Source organism: Mus caroli, unplaced genomic scaffold, assembly GCF_978045245.1.
Source record: "Mus caroli unplaced genomic scaffold, Mus_caroli_1 scaffold_8, whole genome shotgun sequence".
In the NCBI taxonomy this organism is placed as follows: domain Eukaryota; kingdom Metazoa; phylum Chordata; class Mammalia; order Rodentia; family Muridae; genus Mus; species Mus caroli.
This window is the reverse complement of record NW_028227263.1, coordinates 6,342,314-6,362,895: the sequence shown is the minus strand read 5'-3', so window position 1 is coordinate 6,362,895 and position 20,582 is coordinate 6,342,314. Positions and strand designations below refer to the sequence as shown.

The 20,582-nt window shown below is 50.1% G+C and overlaps 1 pseudogene; it reads right to left on the bottom strand.

The window, feature by feature from the left end:
* Window positions 1-1,777, bottom strand: LOC147002835 (uncharacterized; annotated as a pseudogene).
* Between the last annotated feature and the right edge of the window lie 18,805 nt (window positions 1,778-20,582).

Below are 20,582 nucleotides of genomic sequence, written 5' to 3'. Positions count from 1 at the left end.
TCATGTGAGCAGCGGGGACATGACAACCAGCTCTTTCTCCATTATCCTTTCTTCATCAGGGCTGACCATCAGTTGCCATGTGCTGAGGCCAGCAGTCACTGTTCTGATACTGCACAGCCTGGATGGAGAACAACATGCAGGAGGCCTCTGTGGGCAGAGGCCTCAAGTGATAGAGTCCCAAGCATGCACAAGCAACTCTTTTCTGTCACTTGCCTCCCCAACCCCAATCCCTGCCTAAACTCCTCTTCCTCCTACCCACCCCCACCAAGCTTCTACTCCCCATGCTAGGATGCAGCCAGGAAATGCCCTTTACTGCTTGCTCAGATGGCCCTGGAGGCTGTGGGTTGCTGGGACTGTGGCCTAGCAATGTGGGACAGAATGAAGCTGGGCAGAGGCCTGGAGAGCAGATCTGTTGACCCCAGGACAGATCTGGTTTGGCCCTGCACTCCTGGGGCCACCTTAGCTACTCCTGTGTGCATACACACATCCCTCTGGCCTCGAAGTGTGGGTCTCTCTCATGGCTAAGGAGGAAGTGGGAAGAGACAACGACAGAGTCATCCCTGTGGGTTGGACCCATGGTTACAATATGGGTCCCACATCAAGCCTGGAGCCCTGTACTACAAAGGCATAGTCCCCCAACTAGTTCCTGGTCTCTGTCCACTGAGCAGAAGGCCCCAAGGCTGGACACTTGCAGATGCTGCCTGGTGGTGCCACACCCCTGTGTGATCTCTGCAGGGCCTCCTTTACTCTGAAGTAACCACTGTTGGTGGTAAAGAATTAGTAAAAGAAGATAAACGTATATGGGCTCCTCCCATATGTGCTTCTGCTCTTCTTCCCAGAGAGTCTTTCTGGCATTCACAGATGTTTGCTCTTCAGACTTGGCTTCCTGCCATCAAGAAGCTCTGCCTGGCTCTCCCTTCCATGTTCCCTGTGTCTCCCCATGTCCTGAGATTCCCCCTGCATGCCCTAGGCTGCTCACAGTTGCCTGGTGTTTAGTAACTTGTCCCTCTGGACACTGAAGAAGGAGCAATGGCCTGGATAGATTAACCCCCATGGAAGCCTCCCCTACCCTGACCCTCTCTGCCTGAAGGAGTGAGCCAGGAAAAGGAGAGGTGTACACAGCAGGGATACACACATACACACACACACACACACACACACAGAGAGAGAGAGAGAGAGAGAGAGAGAGAGAGAGAGAGAGAGAGAGAGAGGTGGGGATGGGGGATGGGCTGTCTGGATGGCTAGGTTGAGCCTGCCCCTGACTGAGAGTGGTCATCACCTGTTCAGGAAGGCTAAGCTGTTTTGTGCCCCAGAAACCTAAAGAAGCTTCCAGAGCTGACCAATGCCCAGCCAGAAGGAGGGGCTGTGGCTGGAGGGGGAGCTGCCCACAGGTCTGATCCAGGACTGACTTCCTCCTCCCACAGTTCTCTGTGGATTCAAGTAAGAGTCCGTGGCTCCTCCTGCTTCTCCTAGGACTATGGCTACTGCTGTCACCAGCCCAGGCTCTCTTCCTGTCTGCCCCCCCCCCTCCGGAGGCGCCAACCAGCCTCTCCCCAGGCTGGTTTATTTTTAGCTCCTGCCCTGCCTGACACTGCCTTGGGTTTTGCACTGGGATCGACAGAAGGTCTTCCTAGGGTGGGCAAGCCCTGGTCACGATAGGGCACGGGGAGGGCTTCCTTCCTTGTGATTCTAGAAGGTAGCAGAAAGAGTGGCCACCTGACCTTCCTGGCCAACGGAGAGATGGAGCCTAGGAATGGGGCCCTGTGAAGCCCACAGAAGAAAAGGATCATTGTCCACAGCTAGAGGGGACTGTGGTGTCTGGGGAGCTGGAGGGCGTAGGTGGGAATTAGAAGTTGGGACCATAGAGGTCTGAGGTTGGACACTAGGACAGAGAGGTAGCTGCCCATAGAAGTAGGGTCATGTGGTGACTGGACTATAAAGGAGACATGTTAGCAAGGCACTTGGTGGTAGTGATGGGGCAGTCACAGGTGGTAGGAAAGAGGAGGGGCTAGGACAGAGGGGCCTGGGATGTCCAGGGTTTCTGGAGCATAGGACTGGCTCCCCATGTCCCCAGATGACCTTGCAGAAGGGTCCTATCCTTGCACAGGAGTGAGTTTGTGAGATGCACACACACGGCAGGGCCTATGAGTCATACAGCTCCCCTAGAAGGTCCCTGGGAAGCCACAGAGAGCATGCCCACCTTCTTCAGTCTTGTATGGAATGGGAAGATCAGAATTCAGCACGTGACACAGGCAGTGAAGACATTAGCCTGGGCAGACCTTGTCGAGTCTGAATCTTTCCTGCTACCCACTCACCACCGAGGCCCACCCTGACTGTTCACCTGAGGGGTTTGTTGAGAGGCTGGTACGATGGGTGGGTCTTATTAGTGTGTTCACAGACAGACACACAACACGATAGCCTACTTGAGGACATCATCATATCCTACGATGGAAAAGCCACATCTTTTAACTGTGCTATCCCCGGAGCCTCATGACCTCTGACTTCTGCCTGAGGAGCCATTCTATCCTGGGCATCCATGCCCTGTGTCCCTGGAGTCACACCGTATGTGGTTTGCCCCTTCTTTCACTGAGTGTGTTACCAAGGTTCGTGTTAGCAGTATGCATTCCTGCTCCATCCTTTCTAAGGCTGAATAAGGTCCTGCCACATGGATGAATCACGTTTTGCGTTATTCTTGTTGTCTTGGGCTGGTGTTTTTCTGAAGCATGGGAATTGAACCCAGGGCCATGCACAAGCTGGGAAAGCCCTTTGTCTGTGACCCACCTCCACAACACCCCATTTTCTGACCCAGTAGCACCTAGATCTTGCACCGCTGTGAGTAAAGCTACCGAGAACACCGGGTAGCTTTACCGGGTGCTCTGGTTTCTGTGTGGACACGGGTTTGTATGTGGCCTCTGGGTCCTAAGGGTCACAAATTGGGATCATTTTCAGGCAGGAGCCATAATGGTGACTTACAGTGACAGGTGAGCCACTGTAACACACACACAGACACACACACAGACACACACACACCAGCTCTGTTAAAAGAAGGGAAGGACTGAGCTGTACTTTAGCTCCAAGGCCACACCTGGGCTTCCTCTCTCCTGTCCAGACTTGGAGGCATCCATCCCATGCCACCAGATTAGCTGCTAAGGGTGGTCCCTAGAGATGGTAATGCTAGTGGGAGGCCCAGCCAGGTCCCTGCTGCAGACAGGTGTTGAGAGTGCCTTAGCCTAAGGGATGAGGCAGGAGCCCACTTCACCCTGTCCTGGGCTCACACTAGTGAGAGCCGTTGGGGTGGCTCATCGGAAGGAACTCCTGATTGAGAGTCACTGCCTCCCTTGCGCTAAGCCTCCTCCTGTGCCTGGAGCTTTGGGTCCGTCCACATACTCCCGGCCTTTGCAGTGAATCTGAAGCTGGCAGCATCTGAACACATGGCTGCTGCTGTGCTAAGCACAGTCCACACTGGCCCTGGTGTGTCTTCTCTTGCCTGTAATGTCATCACATGTGTTTTGGATCCTGCAGAAGTTTGCCTGGGGCTGCTCTCAGCCTGGCGACTGACTGGTCGTAAGTATTCTGTCTTCTATGCAGTTCCCTAGAGCGCCTGCTAACTGGCAGCATTCCTGCAGACAACGAGCCTCTTCTTGGCTTGGCAGCACCCTCCTCACATATTGTACGTTTTCCTCTGAAATGTTTAATGTGCTGAAGTCTAGCTTCAATCAGATCAGTGCTAAAGCAGACTAATCACTTAGCCTGATTGTTGAGCTGTGTTTGGTTCTGAGATTCTAAAATACAGGAGAAAACAACCCTATCAGGCTACACATGCCCAGCCCTGCTGCACAGCTGAACTTTCACGGGATAATGTATTGCCCTCTCTGGGGCTTTGTGGTTGGATCAGTGTTTACTGGGAGTTGAAAAGCATTTTGCCCACCAGCGCAGGGTCTAGAATGTTGAACAGATGTTAATTATGTCATCAATGCCAAGACTGGAAATACCTTGCCTCTTCCCAGAGTTGAGCTTTTTGGTTTAATTACTGTGATTGCAGTGGCTGAAACTGGAGCACGTGTACACTCAGAATGGGAAACACTGATGCTAGGAAGTAATTTTAGATCCTCATGGCTGGGGATGGAGCACGCAGGTGTGTCAAAGAGCAGGGCTGCTGGCTGATGCTGGCACGTGCACATGGGGAGAGGTAGCGTGACGGCTCCTTCCACGCATGCTCACGGCTCTGCGCTATGCTGTGGTTATCACTGGCAATGACTTCCCGTAGGCAGAGGCCCTGTGGTTTCCAGCCCTACTCCTTGAATGGAGAGACAAAGGGCAACCCTATTCTGGCAGGTGCAGGCCTGCAAGCCAATTGGTGGCAGAATTGCTGGCCTGACCCACGGCCTCTTTCCAGACTCCTTGCATTGCTCCCAGGTAGTGTGGGTGGGTGGGTGCTTTGCCAGCCACTGGATCTTTTTATTTTGCAATTCATAGATTTAAAAAAGGTTAATAGACTTGACTTTTTGAAGAGTAGACTTTGATTACAGAAAGTTAACTTGTAGTTGGAGAGTCTCATGTATTTTCCATGCTTTTCCCTGCCCTTCACTTCTGGCAGTGGGATGACTTGTCTGGGTGTGCTGGTATGGGCACTGTGACTGAAAGACATCTCCACACCTTGTAAGAACAGACTTGGAGCTGTACATTCTATGGGTTTGGCCATAGTCACACTGCCAGGCCTCCCACTGCAGCATCATATAAAAGCCTTTGTCCGAAATTTTGCAATCCACTGATTCAGATGAACAGACACACAAGGCCACAAAGGACTGCAGTTACAGTGACAAGTTTTCCAAAACATAGACAGCACAGGTTTGGGGAAACGCAATGCATGTGCTCTACCGGATACCAAAGTCCCACCGCAACAGAGCCATCCCCGTGGCTCAGACTGGAGAGAGGGCAAGCAACATATAATTTACTCAAGACAGCTGTGAAGTGAGGTGAGCACATCTTTTACGGGAAGCAAAGTCCCATGGCTGCTAATATTCTCAAGAGAAGGAAATGGTCGCTTGAGTCAGAAATCAGTGAGCATAGAAAAGTTAGTTTTTCTTGTCCAAGTTCCTAGTTCTCATGAATGAAGTCTCTACTCCACAGACATATGGAAATATTGAGAATCAGGGAAAAGAATGCTAACAGGGATTTAAAAAAAAAAAAAGAAATGTGTTTTAAAAAATCAAACGTGTGGCTGGGTAGGGATGGCACACACCTTCAATCCCAGGACTCGGGAGACAGAGGCAGGTGGGTATCCTGAGTTCAAGGCCAGCGTGCTCTACAGAGGGAGTTCCAAGATAGCCAGGGCTATACAGAGAAACCCTGTCCCCAACCCCTGCCCCCCCACCACCACCTTCAAAAAAAAAAAAAAAAGAAAGAAAGAAGGAAAGCCCGCGCACATGCTGCTTTTAAAGCTGCATCTTCATTAGCAGCAGGCAGGCTTGTGACATCTGCACCGTGGCTGGGGACTTCACTCATCTGCCCTGAGAGAAAGCAGACTGCTTAGGAGAAGCTGATTAAGCTCTGTGGAAGGGGCGGGGGCGCGTGGGGTGTGATTAATACCTCCTAACACAGCAAGCGAGATGGTTACAGCTCACCGTCTTCTTGTGAGTCGGAGTCAGTGGCTAAGAGCTCAGGAGGGATTGACCCCAGGGACCCCAGGCATCCAGCAAGCAGCAAGGGTCACTGGTGGCCTCATGCTGGGGGCCTAAGAAGCCGGTTGCAGGTGCACCACCATCATCAACATCATCACTACCTTCATCTTCACCACCATCATCAGAACCATCGTTAACACCATCACCTTCATTATCTTCATCAGTATTCTCATCCTCAACACCTCCGTAATCTTCACCAGCACCACCGCGTCCCCATCACCTCTATCATGCACACCGTCATCACCTTCCCCATCTTCATAGCACTTTCGACTTCACCACCATCATCAGAACCATCACCTTTGCCACCATCATCTTCAACTCGACCACCATCATAACCATCACCAGGCCTCTCCACCATCAGGACCATGACCTTCACACCAGCATCACTGTCATAGTCACTGTCATTATTGCGGTCAAGCCAGGTAGATGAGGTGGGTAGGGCCTGGGGCTGGCTCCTGTTCATCAAGTCCCCCACCTAGGGAAGTGTGTATGCTGTGTGAATGGACATACAGACCCAGAGAGGGAAGACGGCTGCTTTAGAAAGGAAGTGAGACTGAAAAGGAGTCTTGACAGGTGGTCAGGTGACAGAGAGTCCTGCCTGCACTGGGTAGCCTTGTTCTTGGTGTTGTTTGAGAGTATGAAGCTACCCAGGGCCTCTACTTTCTGCCTTCTCAGGGCTTCTGTTCTCTCCTACCTTGTCCATCCATCTCCTACCCTGTCTCTTCTACCTTGTCCATCTATCTCCTACCCTGTCCGTCCATCCTGCCTCTTCTTTTCAATTCTTTTTTAAAAGAGATTTGTTTATTTATTATATATACAGTGTTCTGCCTATATATATATATATATATATATATGCCTGCAGGCCAGAAGAGGACGTCAGATCTCATTACGGATAGTTGTGAGTCACCATGTAGTTGCTGGGAATTGAACTCAGGACCTCTGGAAGAGCAGTCAGTGCTCTCAACCTCTGAGCCATCTCTCCAGCTCCCCCATCCTGTCATTTCTACCCTTGTCGCTTAACCCCTTCCCTCCACGGAGCACATACACTCCCTGCCTCCTGCAGATCCTGGAACTTGGGGCCAGCCAGAGCCAGGAGTTGACAGCTAGTATAAGAAATAGAGTTGGGATTTTGCAGATAAATGCCCCCATTCCTGGTGACCATACTCCATCCACAGCTCTTGGCTTATGGGTGTCCTGGAGATAAGATATATCAAAGATTCCTCTGATGGGGAAGGCTGCGATTGCTGTACGCCCACCCACCCCAGCCTTCCACGATTGTCATTCTGACCATTCCACTTGGCCCCAGTGTCCAGGCCTCCCAGGCTCCACCCCTATGCTCCACAGAGAGCCCCAATGGCAGACCCTGACATGCTTTGGAAGCCATAAGAGATAGAGTGGGGCATCCTGTCTAGATTCCCAAATTTCTCTCTCATCTTCCTGGCCCTGCCTCTGCTCCATCGACATATGAACCCACACTGGAGGTTGCTCAGGGGCAAAACTGAGAAAAAGGCTCTAGTCAGGACCCTTAAGAAGGCTATTGTTCCTCTCTGTGTGTACTGAGCCTCGTAGCTCTCCACCGTCATCCTGTCTCCTCTGAGAAATCTGGCCTCTAGGGCTCATTTTCTAGAGCTCCTCATTCACATGGCATTTTTTTTATCTCCAGGAAAACACATGTCTCGTGAACAAAAGCACTCTGTGGGCATTGCAGACCTGAGAGGAGGCAAGGAGATGTGAAAAGGGTCCCCACACCACCTTTCTTCTCCTCCAGGTTCTAGCACAGGGGCCTACCTGGGTCCTTGAATGAGCATCCCTTTCTTCACCTGGCACATCCTCTGGAGTCTAAGCTCCAGATAGGCACTGGGCTCATCCAGCACATGCCCCAGGCCTCCCGGGGCTCTCTGATGACATGGTGGTGACAGCGTTTCCTAGGGAACTGAAGCTAGCTGCCAGACATGCCTGTGCCCCTTGGGGCTGTGGTGGGCGTAGGCTGGGATGCTCCAGAGGGAAGGTGTGTGTCTGTGTGTAATGAGATGAGGAGTGTGTGTCCACACAAGAACCCTCATGTGAGTGTGTGGCACTGTGGGCGAGGCATTCCCCCGTTGACTTCTGTATCTGGGGTCTTCATCGGGTGCATATCTTAGTGTCTTGGGTCTGTGTCCTCCAAGCCTCTGCATGTGAGCTTGTGTGCCCTGGGGCTTTGGTGTGCCTCTAAATCCATGTGGGTGTACGTATCTTTAAGTGTGTGCTTGTATATCTGTGTGTGTGTGAATGTATTTGAGCATCTGTGTATGTATATGTAGTGCATTGGGCTTCTGTGGTACTCTTATGTTCTCTCTGCAGGCCTGAGGCTTCTTGCAGCAGCCTCCTGGGCCCAGAGCCAAGCTTTCTATCCCAGCTAGCAATGCACCATTCCTGCCCCTGAGCCTTCAGGTAAACTGCCTTTAGCAAACAGCACGGAGGCCAACAAGCAAGGTCACTAAAGCAAGCCCAGACCTGGCTGAGAGCTTGAAGGTGCTACCACTCTCCAAGGCTTGCTAGCTGGAAGCAAGAAACAATAATGTCTTCAGAGTAGCCCCTTTCCCTGAGTGCCACCTCCCTCAGTGACGACAGGATACAGGAACAGTGGAGGTATGAAGGAGGAGCCACTGCCAGGGAGGACTTCCTGGGGGAGGCCTGAGCAGGAGTCAATGTGGGGCCTAGGGAGGAGGGAAGGGGGGAGGGAGAGGGAAGAGGGAGAGGGAAGGAAGGAGGGAGAGGGAGGGGGAGAGGGAGGGGGAGGAGGAGGGGAGGGGGAGGGGGAGAGGGAGAGGGAGAGGGAGAGGAGGTTGCAGTTGATATTGCCTTATGGAGACAGGTCTCCTCTTTCACCTCCCCAGCCACATCCTCTGCATTAGAAAATGTGAATGCTGTGAAAAGGTAGGACAGTGCGGGTGAGCCCAGAGCCAGACCTCAGCCAGCTCAGGGAATAGGTGAAAAAAAGACCAGGAATCCAGAAAGGGGGGGGGGGGGTGGCGCACAGGGGGTGGGGTGGGGGCAAGCATCACAAGCAGGGGCTATGGTATAGACAGTGACAGAGCCACCAAGAGTTTCCTCAGGAGAGCAGGCTACAGAGGACCGTAGAAGAGCAGAAGCTGACTGGAGCAAAGCCAACTGTCCATCACTGTTGAAAGACCCAGGACCCAGGTGTCTGGGAAGCATCTCTCTCTCAGATTCACTTAGGGAAGGCAGAGGAGCCCAGATCTCTGCAGGCCAGGCCCCAGTCAAAAGAGCTGAGACAGTACCGGGCAGGCACATGGGCAGACCACAGAGAGAGATGGGTGGGAGGGGCTCAGGGACCCCAGCCTTCACAGCTACCAATGGTCTTCTCCCACAGATCATGCTTGAGCCTGGCCTGGGGCTGCTGTGAGGGGTTTAGGGTATCTCCACAGACAGGATCACACGCAGTCCTTTGTCCAGTCAGCAGATGTGGGCCCAGTAGAGAAGGAAATGCCTTCCCTGCCCCCAGCTAGTGGAAGGCTGGGCCCTAGCCAGAAAGAGTGACTAGCAGGGAGAACAGCAGGCAGGACAGGATCAATCAGGCCCTCGGTCCACCCACTTGCCAGCCCATTCTCCCCTCCCCCACCACCCTGTTCTTGCATCACCCTGAGGTATATCTGAATGTTTGATTCAATGAATAGCATTTCCTCTTTGCTGATTGGCATATGTCTGCTTTAAGAGCAAACAGAAGAACTAAAAGCATGCATTGTTTGCATAGTTAAGCTGGGTGTGGTGGCACACATTAGTAACCCCAGCAGTCAAAAGGCAGAGGCAGAATTGTGGCTAGCCTGGACTACATAGAGTTCCACAAGAGCCTGGGCTCCAAAGGGATGTCTCAAAAAGGGGATGGAGGTGGAACTTAAATGCTTAACATGAAAAACAACAACCATTTTCTCCTTTAAGTGAATATTGGACTAGAGATAAAACGGAAGTCAATTTCATATTCACAGGTATAAACTGCTCTTATCACTATGTGCTGCCATTCAGCTAGGGGTAGGGGCCTGTGATACCCACATGGGTGTCTGGTGCCCTCCATAAACCCCTGTACCTGTCTGCTGCTCCTACTGGCTCCAGGTAGAACTTAGAGGACAAGGCCAGGGACCATCCTTCTGCTGAGCTTAGCCAGGACCCCGCTTGCTTCCAGGCTTCCACCAGCAAGCTCTGCCTCAGGGACTATCTCCCTACGGACTTCCTGCACATGCCCACCATTGGCTCTAGAGTACTTCTTTATGTTCCAAAGCCTAACCTCTGTGCATTGCATCTGGACATCCTGGATACCTGATTGACACAGGAGATACTAAATAAGGTTGTGTCTGGTAGGACGAAGGGGCTTCGTCTCCTGAAATGGATGCCTGGTGGTGCCCTGTAAGGTAAGGGGTCGGGGGAGAAGGCTCTAGCAGTGTCTGGACCATGTCCCAGTGTGGCCACCTTGAGCAAACAGCAGGTAGGCCTGATGGTGTGCAGCCAGGGGTGGGTCCAATGGCTTCCTCCTTCATTCCCGAGACCTGTTGCAGTCTGAGCAGGCTTTTGTGGATGACCTCATTGTTTTGTGATACAATAAACGTCAGACCTGAGAGCTGGAGAACAATAGATCCTTTTAGATTGTTTTTTTAAAGATTTACTTATTTTGTATATGTGAGTACACTGTCACCTGTCTTCAGATACACCAGAAGAGGGCATCAGATCTCATTACAGATGGTTGGGAGCCACCATGTGGGAATTGAACTCAGGTCCTCTGGAAGAGCAGTTAGTGCTCTTAACCACTGAGCCATCTCTTCAGCCCTAGATTTATTTTTGTTATTTTAATTATGCCTATGTGTGTTTTTGGGTATTAAGCACATGAATGTAAGTGCCCACATAAGTCAGAGGTGTCAGATCCCCCTGGAGCTGGGCTACAGGCACCTGTTGTGAGTGCTAGGAATTGAACTCAGGTCCTCGGGAAGAACAGTATGTGTTCTTGGCCACTGAGCCATCTCTCCAGACCCTAGAACTTTTTTACTCTAACCTGGGAAGTTTACAGTTGAGCCTCAGCTGACCTGGTAGTGTAGGTATGAAGGAGGAGCCACTGCCAGGGAGGACTTCCTGGGAGGCTCCTCCTAGGAGGCCTGAGCAGGAGTCAGTGTGGGGCCTAGGGAGGAGGGAAGGGGAGAGGAGTTTGCAGTTGATATTGCCTCGGGGAGACAGGTCTCATCTTTCTCATCTGAAGTCTGGTGAGGCTGCTGTTCGTTCCAAAGGGTGTGGTCTCTGGGTCCTCACGCAGGAGGACAGTAAGAAGGGTATTCGGCATCCCTCCAGGCCTTCTGTAGAGGCAGAGCCTGAAGACCCGATGACTTCTAAAGTAAACCTCCCAACACATCATCTTGGGGGTTAAGTTGTAACGTGAATTCAGAGGACATCATTAGTCAGTCTGCAGCAGAAACCAGGAGGGTTCAATTCCTGGATTTTCCATGCTTAGGATTTAGCCAAACAGTAGTCTAGAGAGCACCGCAGAGCCCCTTAAGAGGGAAAACCCAGTAAGGCCCAACAGCAAAGCCAGCCAGACCTCAGGGATCCACTGAGAGGGGTTAGATGGCTGTTTCCACAAACTAGCTTTTCCCTCTCAGGACTTCCCGGGCTCTGGAGCATCTACTCAGCCAGCTGACATCCTGCAGTTGCTGAACGTGGCCTGGGCGGGAGACTCCATGACACTCAAATCAGAAGCAAGGATCCAGGAGCCCCTTTATTTAGCCTGGACTGTGACAAACAGCAAGGGCCCTCAGGGATTTGGATCCCAATGAACAGCCCACAGGAGCACAGGGTCCGTTGTAACCTTTAATGCTTCTCTACTTTACCCCTCACCTCAAAGTGCAGGCCATGTGTCCAGGTGCTCTAAGGATAGAGAAAATGGGTGGGAATGGTACCCTAATTCAACCCTAAAGGAACAGCCAGGGTCAGGGCAGCCTTTTGAGGGGGACCAAGGCCAGAGACACCCTGTTTGTTCCTGAAACCCTTGCTTGCTCGACAGGCCAGAGTGTGCCATTTCTCAGCCATAGCTTGGGGACAGACCTGATGAGTGGTGTCCAGAGAGCCCCATGTATAGGGCCAGGCACACAACTGTCCCTCTCTGAGCCCCACAGGGACATTACAGTGTACCAGACAGCAGGACAGGGTACAGAAGTTTAGAATGGACCCATGACCTCAATTCACCTTATTCATACACCAGACTCCTCCTGTTGGGAGACATCGTGCCCTAATGGGTAATGGTCTCTGTGTGTAGTACTAGGACTCTGTGTGTGCAGCTAGCTTGCTCATTTCATCAGTTCTGCCTGGAGCCACACAGGAAATGCCAGGCCTCTTCCTGGAGCCTGGGGCATCCTTCAGTGTATCAATTTACTCATTGCCCTGACAGAAATTACTGTCTTAAATTCCTCCAGCACTTAGGAAGGGAGGAAGTGTTTCGGTTACAGTTTGAAGGACACAGCCCATCATGATGGGGATGTAATGGCAGCAGGAGCATGAGGCCACTGGTCACATTGTATCCACAGATGAGAAGCAGACTCGTGCATGCCAGTGCTCAGCTCACTGTCCCCTTCTCCTGTAGGCTAGGACTCCAGCCCATGGAATGGTCTCATCTACAGTAAAGGTGGGGCTCCTTGCCTCAATTGACGTAACCTAAACCATTCTGCACTGTCATGCTCAGAGGCTGAGCTAATCTAGATAATCTCTCACAGGTGTTTCTAGAGGATGGCTCTCCCACAGGATTCTCGATCCAGTCAAGTTAACCATTACTGTCAGTGATTGCAGCCCTGAAGGACCCTGCCCCCAGAAGTGCAGGCCCTAGCTAATCCTCAGCCATGCCAGCCCCTCCTTCCTTCCTTCCCTTGTGTTGCTCTGTTCTCATTATAAAAAGTTGCTGTTCTTTGTAAACTACCAAGAAACAGAGGGATGGAGCTGAAGAGATGGCTCGGCACCTAACAGCACTTCCTGCTCTTCCAGGGGACCTGAGCTTAGTTCCCAGCCCCCATGTCCAGTGGCTGTCTTAGTTACCGTTTCATTGCTGTGAAAAGACACTATGACCAAGGCAACTCTTATAAGGACAACATTTAACTGGGGTTGGTTACAGGCTCAGAGGTTCAGTCCATTATCATCGAGGCAGGAGCATGGCAGCATCCAGGCACATGTGTGGCTAAAGTAGCTGAGAGTTCCGCATCTTCATCCAAAGCCCAAGCCCACAGTGACATACCTACACCAACAAGGTCACACCTCCTTATAGTGCCACTCCCTGGGCCAAGCATATACAAACCATCACAGCCTAACTAACAGCCACCTAGCTCAGGGATCTAATCTAACACACACACACACACACACACACACACACTTATGTATAACTAAAGATAAACCCTTTTTTTAAAAAAAGGAAAGAAACATAAGGAAACATTCTAAAAGAAAAGTAAAATTACCCACATTCAACTCACTAGAGATTAAATCAGTTAACCACTTTGGCATATTTCTTTTGGGGACATATAGGTGTGTGTGTGTGTGTGTGGTGTGAAGGCAGCCGAAACAAATCTGAATACAACATCATTTTACTTCAAACATTGAGGTTTGTTTACACAAACAGGACTGTTTAGGCCGACTCTTACTAAGGAGTCCCAGTTGGCCATTCGGTCATTATGTACTGAGTCACCCACCGATGGCGATGGCACACCCTGCTGGAATGTGTCCCTCAGGGAGGGTGTTCTAGGCACTTCCTGGCTCCAGGTGAAGTCATTGCTAAGGCTCCAGTGTAAAGTAGAACATGGCCGGCTAGGAAACAAAGATGCTCTGGAAAGACCCCTGCAGGGAACGTTCTATCCAAAGTGCAAAAGGAAATGGCAGGCGTGGTGTTGCAATGAGAGCCATGGCATTTCCCTTCCTCCTCTAGAACATTAAGAGTGACATACGCTCAGTGGGAAAATCACAGTGAAATGTCAGTTAAGTAAAAGCGATCCCCCCCCATCCTCCCACGCGGAGTGGTTGTCCTTTTAAGCCCTGCCACTCCCCCTCCTTTTCTCTTTCAGGAGCAGGGAGCAGAGTGGAGGCTTCAAGCTTCCTTACTTAGTGACCACCAGGTGTTGGCACGTCTCCCCCCCCCCCCCCCGCCCCCAGGCTTTGGTCCATTGCAAAAGAGGTGTGAATAAGTTTAAGGAGCCAACTGTCATGCACTGGTATCTCCCTCTCAATCTGTTCTATCCCCAAATGCCACACACTGGAGGCTGATTCTTACCCTGGGCCCTTTTGAGTGACCCCTGGCATTCCACTGCGTGGGTGCAGAGTTACATAATCCGACTTCCATGGCTGGAAATTTAGATGGCTTTCAGATTTGACTATTATAAGTAATCCTGTTTTTAAGTGGTCTCCTGGTGAACAGTTGACACCAGTCTGTGGCTCTTTTCTTGGACAACCTCTCATCCAGGGAGTTGTGGGTTACAGGGATGCAAGGGCCAGGCTTTGAAAGAATTTGCCTGTGCTTCTTAGGCAGAACAGCCCTGCTTCTGCCCAGGGCAAGATGTACATAAGTGTGTATGTGTACCACAAATGTTCACATATATGTGCATTCCCGGCTATCAACTCTCCAGGAAATCAGCCATGAGAAACAGCTCAGAGATTCCCTAATGAAAGGTAATGGGAGGGCTGGAGAGATGGCTCAGTGGTTAAGAGCTCTTCCAAAGGTCCTGAGTTCAAATCTCAGCAACCACATGGTGTCTCACAACCACCTTAATGAGATCTGATCTCTTCTGGTGTGTCTGAAGACAGCTACAGTGTACTTACATATAATAATACATCTTTGGGCCAGAGCAAACAGTGCCGGAGCGAGCAGAGGTCCTGAATTCAATTCCCAGTAACCGAATGAAGGCTCACAACCATCTGTATAGCTACTGTGTACTCATATACATAAAATAAATAAATAATTCTTTAGAAAGAAAGAGAGAGAGAGAGAGAGAGAGAAAGAAAGAAAGAAAGGAAGGAAGGAAGAAAGAAAGAAAGAAAGAAAGAAAGAAAGAAAGAAAGAAAGAAAGAAAGAAAGAAAGAAAGAAAGAAAGAAAGAAAGAAAGAAAGAAAGAAAGAAAGAAAGAAAGAAAGAAAGAAAGAAAGAAAGAAAGAGAAGTAAAGGAAGCCGGGCAGTGGTAGTGCACACCTTTAATCCCAGCACTTGGGAGGGAGAGGCAAGTGGATCATTATGAGTTCAAAGCCAGCCTGGTCTATAGAACTAGATCCAGAACAGTCAGGACTACACAGAGAACCCCATCTAAGAGAGAGAGAGAGAAAGAGAGAGAGAGAGAGAGAATGATGGCAGGACTAGAGGGGAGGGGCTCGGACCACCATGAGGGTCTGAGAGCAGGACAGCCGATAGGAGGAGAGATTCAGAGGAAGGGCACATGTACAACTGCATGGTCAAGTGGGACATGCCCAGCCCAGGTCAGAGCCTGCTCAAAACAGAGTGGCTTCAGCTCAATGTCACTGGATGCTGATGATCTCAGGATGGTAGCTGGCAGTATGGTGGCAGGTGAAAGACAAGTTCTGTATGAAGGGAGGCTGTACCTCAATCTTTCTACACGGGACTTGGTTAAGTACCCTTACTCTACAAGACTTGGTAAGTACCCTTACTCTACAAGACTTGGTAAGTACCCTTACTGTACAAGACTTGGTTAAGTACCCTTACTGTATAAGACTTAGTTAAGTACCCTTACTCTATAAGACTTGGTTAAGTACCCTTACTGTACAAGACTTGGTTAAGTACCCTTACTGTACAAGTCTGTGACTACTCACGAGATAACCCTTGGTGTTTACTGAGCCATTTGACTGTCTCCTTCCAGCCTGCCTATTCAAAAACAAAACCAAAAAAACACTGATGCTAACATTTTCTTATTTATTTATAGAACGCCTTTGTATATTTATTCTACCTTGGAACAAAATTATTTATTTTAGGAAACTTAGAGGTTGAGGTGGTATGTAGTGGTGAGACTAACTCAGGCCTTGGGCTCAGCTGTCAGGACAGCTTAGTAACTTTTGAGCCACTTTGACCCCAAGGACCTCAGATTTCTTCATTGCTTATTTGAGTGCTAGCTTGACCAGGCATCAGGAGCCAAGAAGGAAGTTGGTGTCTTCTGGCTGTAGGTAGCAGTGAGGTCTGCAGGCATGGTCTACAAAAGCCAACTGTGAGCAGTCACTTTACAGTTTCAAGTGCATCTTAGAGTTCCAAGAAAACTATTCAGACAGCATGGAAATTCCTAAAACTCAACCAGTGTCTTAAAAATGGGCAAAGGACTTGAGTAGACCTTCGTGCCATGGGAAGGTGCTGTCTAGTCCATTCACTGCATCTTCCCAGTGGTCTCTAGAGCACTTTTGGGGCCCAAGGAATTGGAAAGACCAGGCAGGGTTATGAGTCCCATGTCTAGGACAGTAGTGAGGAAGGTCAGAGCACACTTCTGTGGTGCTCCTTGGCCTGCACTGGTCCTGAGTCCTCACTCTGCTTGCTGGGTTCTATCAGGAGCACGTTCGATTTTTGTTCATGCATTCTCATCCTGTGGTGATGTCTTAGGGTTTTACTGCTGTGAACAAGCATCATGACCAAGGCAACTCATATAATGACAACATTTAACTGGGGCTGGCTTACAGGTTCAGAAGTTCAGTCCATTTCCATCAAGGAAGGAACATGGCAATGTCCAGGCAAACATGGTGCAGGAGGAGCTGAGAGTTCTACATCTTCATCTGAAGGCTGCTAGCAGAAGACTGACTTCCAGGCAGCTAGGATGAGGGTCTTATAGCCCACACCCACAGTGGCACACCTACTCCAACAGGGCCACATCTTCTAATAGTGTCACACCCTGGGCTAAGCATATACAAACCATCATAGGTGGTAACACAAATCGTACCTGTGGGCTGTTGCTCTTTGGGGACAATGGAAAGGGAAGTATGTACTCTTTGGGGACAATGGAAAGGGAAGTATGCACTCTTGTTCTACCCATTAGCAGGGCACAGTAATACGAAGGAGGGGCAAGGAGGCTTCCAGCAGGATGAGGAACACACCCTTCTGTCCTGGGTTCCATGCTGTTTGATCAGCCCAACACACACTTCAGGCTCTAGGTGACACTGGATGTGTCAGTATTGAAGTGGTGGCTTCCTGTGTGGCGCTCTCTCCCCATAAAGACCTGCTAATCTTGCCAAATGACCAGAGGCCAGATGCAAAGCAAGGTGGAACAGAGAGTCTCTCAGAGACACAGGGAGCTAGTAAGAGGAGAGTTGGGTGGGGAGATGATAGAGGGTGGGACTCTGGGAAGGACCCAGATGCGGGAAGGGACAGGGTCTTGGTTCTTTGGACATGTTAATCCCATAGTTTAGCAGACACCTAGTCCTTCTTCACCTGCCACATGCTAGGTCTCGAGATCTCTCCAAGACCCCTGCTTCATATTCTAAGAGGGGCTGGACTTTGTCCCTGTGAATTTCTGTTAGGGACAGGCTAGGGGCAGGGACAGATAGTTAGGCTGGGTGTACAATTGCCCATTGCTCTGTGCAACATAATCTTGGAGAAATACCCCCCTTTCCCACCCACCCTGAATGTCTATAACTCCCCACCTGTGATGGCTATTCTCGGATGTCAACTTGACTCAGTCTGGAATTAACTAAAACCCAAGAAGCTGGGCATACCTGTGAGGAATTTTTTTTCTTAGTTAAATCATTTGCAATGGGGAGACCCACTTCTAATCTGGATCTTTGAGGTAGGAAAATCCACCTTTAATCTGGGCCACACCTACTAGCAGCCTACATAAAGGACATGGAAGAAGAAAGCTTGCTCTCTCTTTGCCAGCTTGCTCTCTAAAGCATGTCTATTCCTTTACTGGCATTAGAGCCCACTTCATGGGGGATTCAAGAATATATTGAAGTCCAGCCAAGACTGAACGACTTCTGGATTCTTGGACCTATTCTTGTCAATAGACAGCCATTGTCGGACTAGCTGGACCCTAGCCTGTAAATTCTGTTTCTCTAAAATCAACCCTAATACACCACCCCTAGCCCCACATAGTGAGCAGAAATGGGATCGATCCAGAGAAAACTCAAGGCTGGTCCTCCCAGCCCCTCCCATACAGAGCAAACTGCAGAGACTTCTGTACTGTTCACACTGCTGTTAAAGTGAGTGAGTTCAAGGTCTAGAACAGGCTCTTCCCCCCGCAACTGTGATCATCAAAACAGCATCACAGCCAAGACTGCCTCCCCTTCACCTCCAGGCTCCTCCATGTCTGTCCAGTTGTGGCCTTGATGGGGTGAAGCTGTCTGTCATCAACAGCACAGGGACGGCTCTGCTGAATTCTATAACATTCCTCTCCCTGGTGAGTGGCACAGTCAAACACCCACCGTAATCTGTGATTGCTGAAGAGCCCATCAGATGGTTCAGGGGTGTGAGCAGGAATGGGGACTTGCCCTGCCTGACCACCACTCTATTCTAGACAAGAGGTGCCAGAAGGACACTGTCTGGCTTGTGTGCTGGACACATGGAACACTTGACTCCCAGCTGATGGTGCTGTAGGGAGGTTCTACAAACTTTAGTAGGTAGACCTAGCTGGGGGAAACAAGTTATGGGGGGTGGGGAGCTGTGCCTTTGAAATTATAGCTGGCCTCCAGTCAGCTATAATTTTTCCTATTCTTTGTTTCATGTCTGCCTTGATGTCAACAACCTGTTCCTGGACACAAACTGCTACCACCACAATGGTCTGCCCAAGTGCATGGAGCTGAATGAACCCTGATAAACCACGTTCCAGATTAAGGTTTTCCTTCATCAACTCGTTCCTTTAGATACTTTGATCACTGTTGTAGAGAGAAAATCTTGTGTGTTGTATGGATGCATCACCTGTCAATTAAAAAGCCTATGGCCTATGGCTTAGGTAGGAAATAGAGGCGGGACATCCGGGAGAAGAAAGAATTCTGGGAGACAGATGAAAGGGTGACAAGATGGACACATGATACCTGAGTACAGGTCCCAGCCACATGGCAGCCATGTAGGCTAAAATAATTGGGTTATTTTAGTTATGATCTGGTCAGAGTAGAGCTTAGTTATATGGACAAGGTATTTGTAAATAGATTTTGAGCCTGAGTCTTTTTTCTGGGAGCATGGGGCTGGGAGGAAGAACCAGATTTAACTACAGCCCACAGTGACACAGTAGTAACTAACACAGGCCTGGATGCTGCCTGTCTGGGATGCTGTGCCTGCCTGGCTGGAGGATCCAGGCTCATTGTCTTCTCTGGGGTGTTCATTCCATGCTCTTTGAGCCCTGCCAAGGCATAGGTCCTTGCTCTCCAGACTCCTCCCCATCCTCTGCCATCTCCACCCTGCATGTTCCTCACACTGGCTGCCAAGTGATGCTCAATGCCAACTGCATCTCCAAGTGAGCATCTGTACCAGGTACCTTTGTGAGGCCTGGAGACACCCTATCCCTGGAGGATAGTGGAAACAACAAGTGACAGGGTCTCAGGAATGTGAGACCAGGGTGTTACCCTGCCAGCCTGTGAAATGAGTGCTGAAAGGAAAGGATGTTTTATGATCTAATATTAATTTTTCCTCAAAAACAAAAAACAAAAACAAGCCAAAACATGCCGGCTAGTATTTGGTCACTGTGACAAAGCCCAGGAGACAATGAAGGAAGTAAAGGTTTACTCTGGTTCACAGTTTCAGGGGTTTCAGTTCATGGTGGGTTAGCTCTGTGGCTTTGTCAGCTGAGAACATCATGGCTGGTGTGTGTGGCAGAGATCCCTGCTTACTCCATAGGTGCCAAGAAGCCGAGAGCAAGAGGAAGGGACTAGGGTGCTAATAACCCCCTCAAAGGCACAGTCAGTCCTCTGCTCTATGTCCAGTAAGTCCCTTCTCCTAAGACTCCATGATCTCACTGGAGCACCAAACTGAGGACCAAGACTTCACCACACAGTCACAGAGGAGGCAGTTAAGGCTCAAGCTACAGTAGTGTGAGAACTCAAATAGCACAGAAAGTTAAGGGGAGAGCTGTTGAGATCCCCCTGGCCCCCAAGCACAGCAGCGTCCTCCTCCAAGCAGTGCATGCTCGGCTGCAGAGCTGCTGAGCCTGGCCACGGGCTCACTCTGTAATTCCAGTTCTCTTGTTATCTATGGATACTCCACTTTATTTTTGAGTTTTGTGTGTGTGTGTGTGTGTGTTCACAGATGCGCACATGTACATTTTTAACTGTTACAACAGTTAGAACCAAATGGCTCTAGAGATGAGGTGCTGAGGCTCTATCCAGACATGCCCTTTCTGCTGGCAAGAACAGTGGAGCTGGGGGAGGCAGCAGGGAGAAGGCAGAGAGCAGAAAGCAGAAGATCCTTTATAGGCAAGGGACATGGGAAAGGGACTGGATAGTATGCTGGAACAGAGCAGCCTGGGACAGGAAGGTCCTTGTCTCTTCTTGAGCTGTGGTTGTGTGTAAGATGAGATGTTTAAAGAGATAAGGAAGAACCAGAACTAGTCTGGAATCCCAGGAGAGATTTGGGGGATGGTACAAGTCTGCACGGCTGCTCCCGTGATGCCCCTCCAACAGGGCCGGCATGCTCACTTGCAACCTATTTCTTCATGGTTAGTTTCTTCCTATGGCATTTCTCCACAAAGTCACAGGCACTGACATCAAGTCCACATGGGCACTCAGGGGAGCCACCAAGGAGAGAGGACTGTATCTTAGTGAGAGCGATATATTGGCTCAGCTCTTCCAGTGAGTTCTTAGCCAAGAGCAGGGCACTGTTAATAATACTGTAGAAGTTCTGACATTAATGACAGATTTTTATTGTAAGCACCCTGTCCTAGTCATTGTTCTGTTGCTGTGAAGAGACACCACGACCAAGGCAAC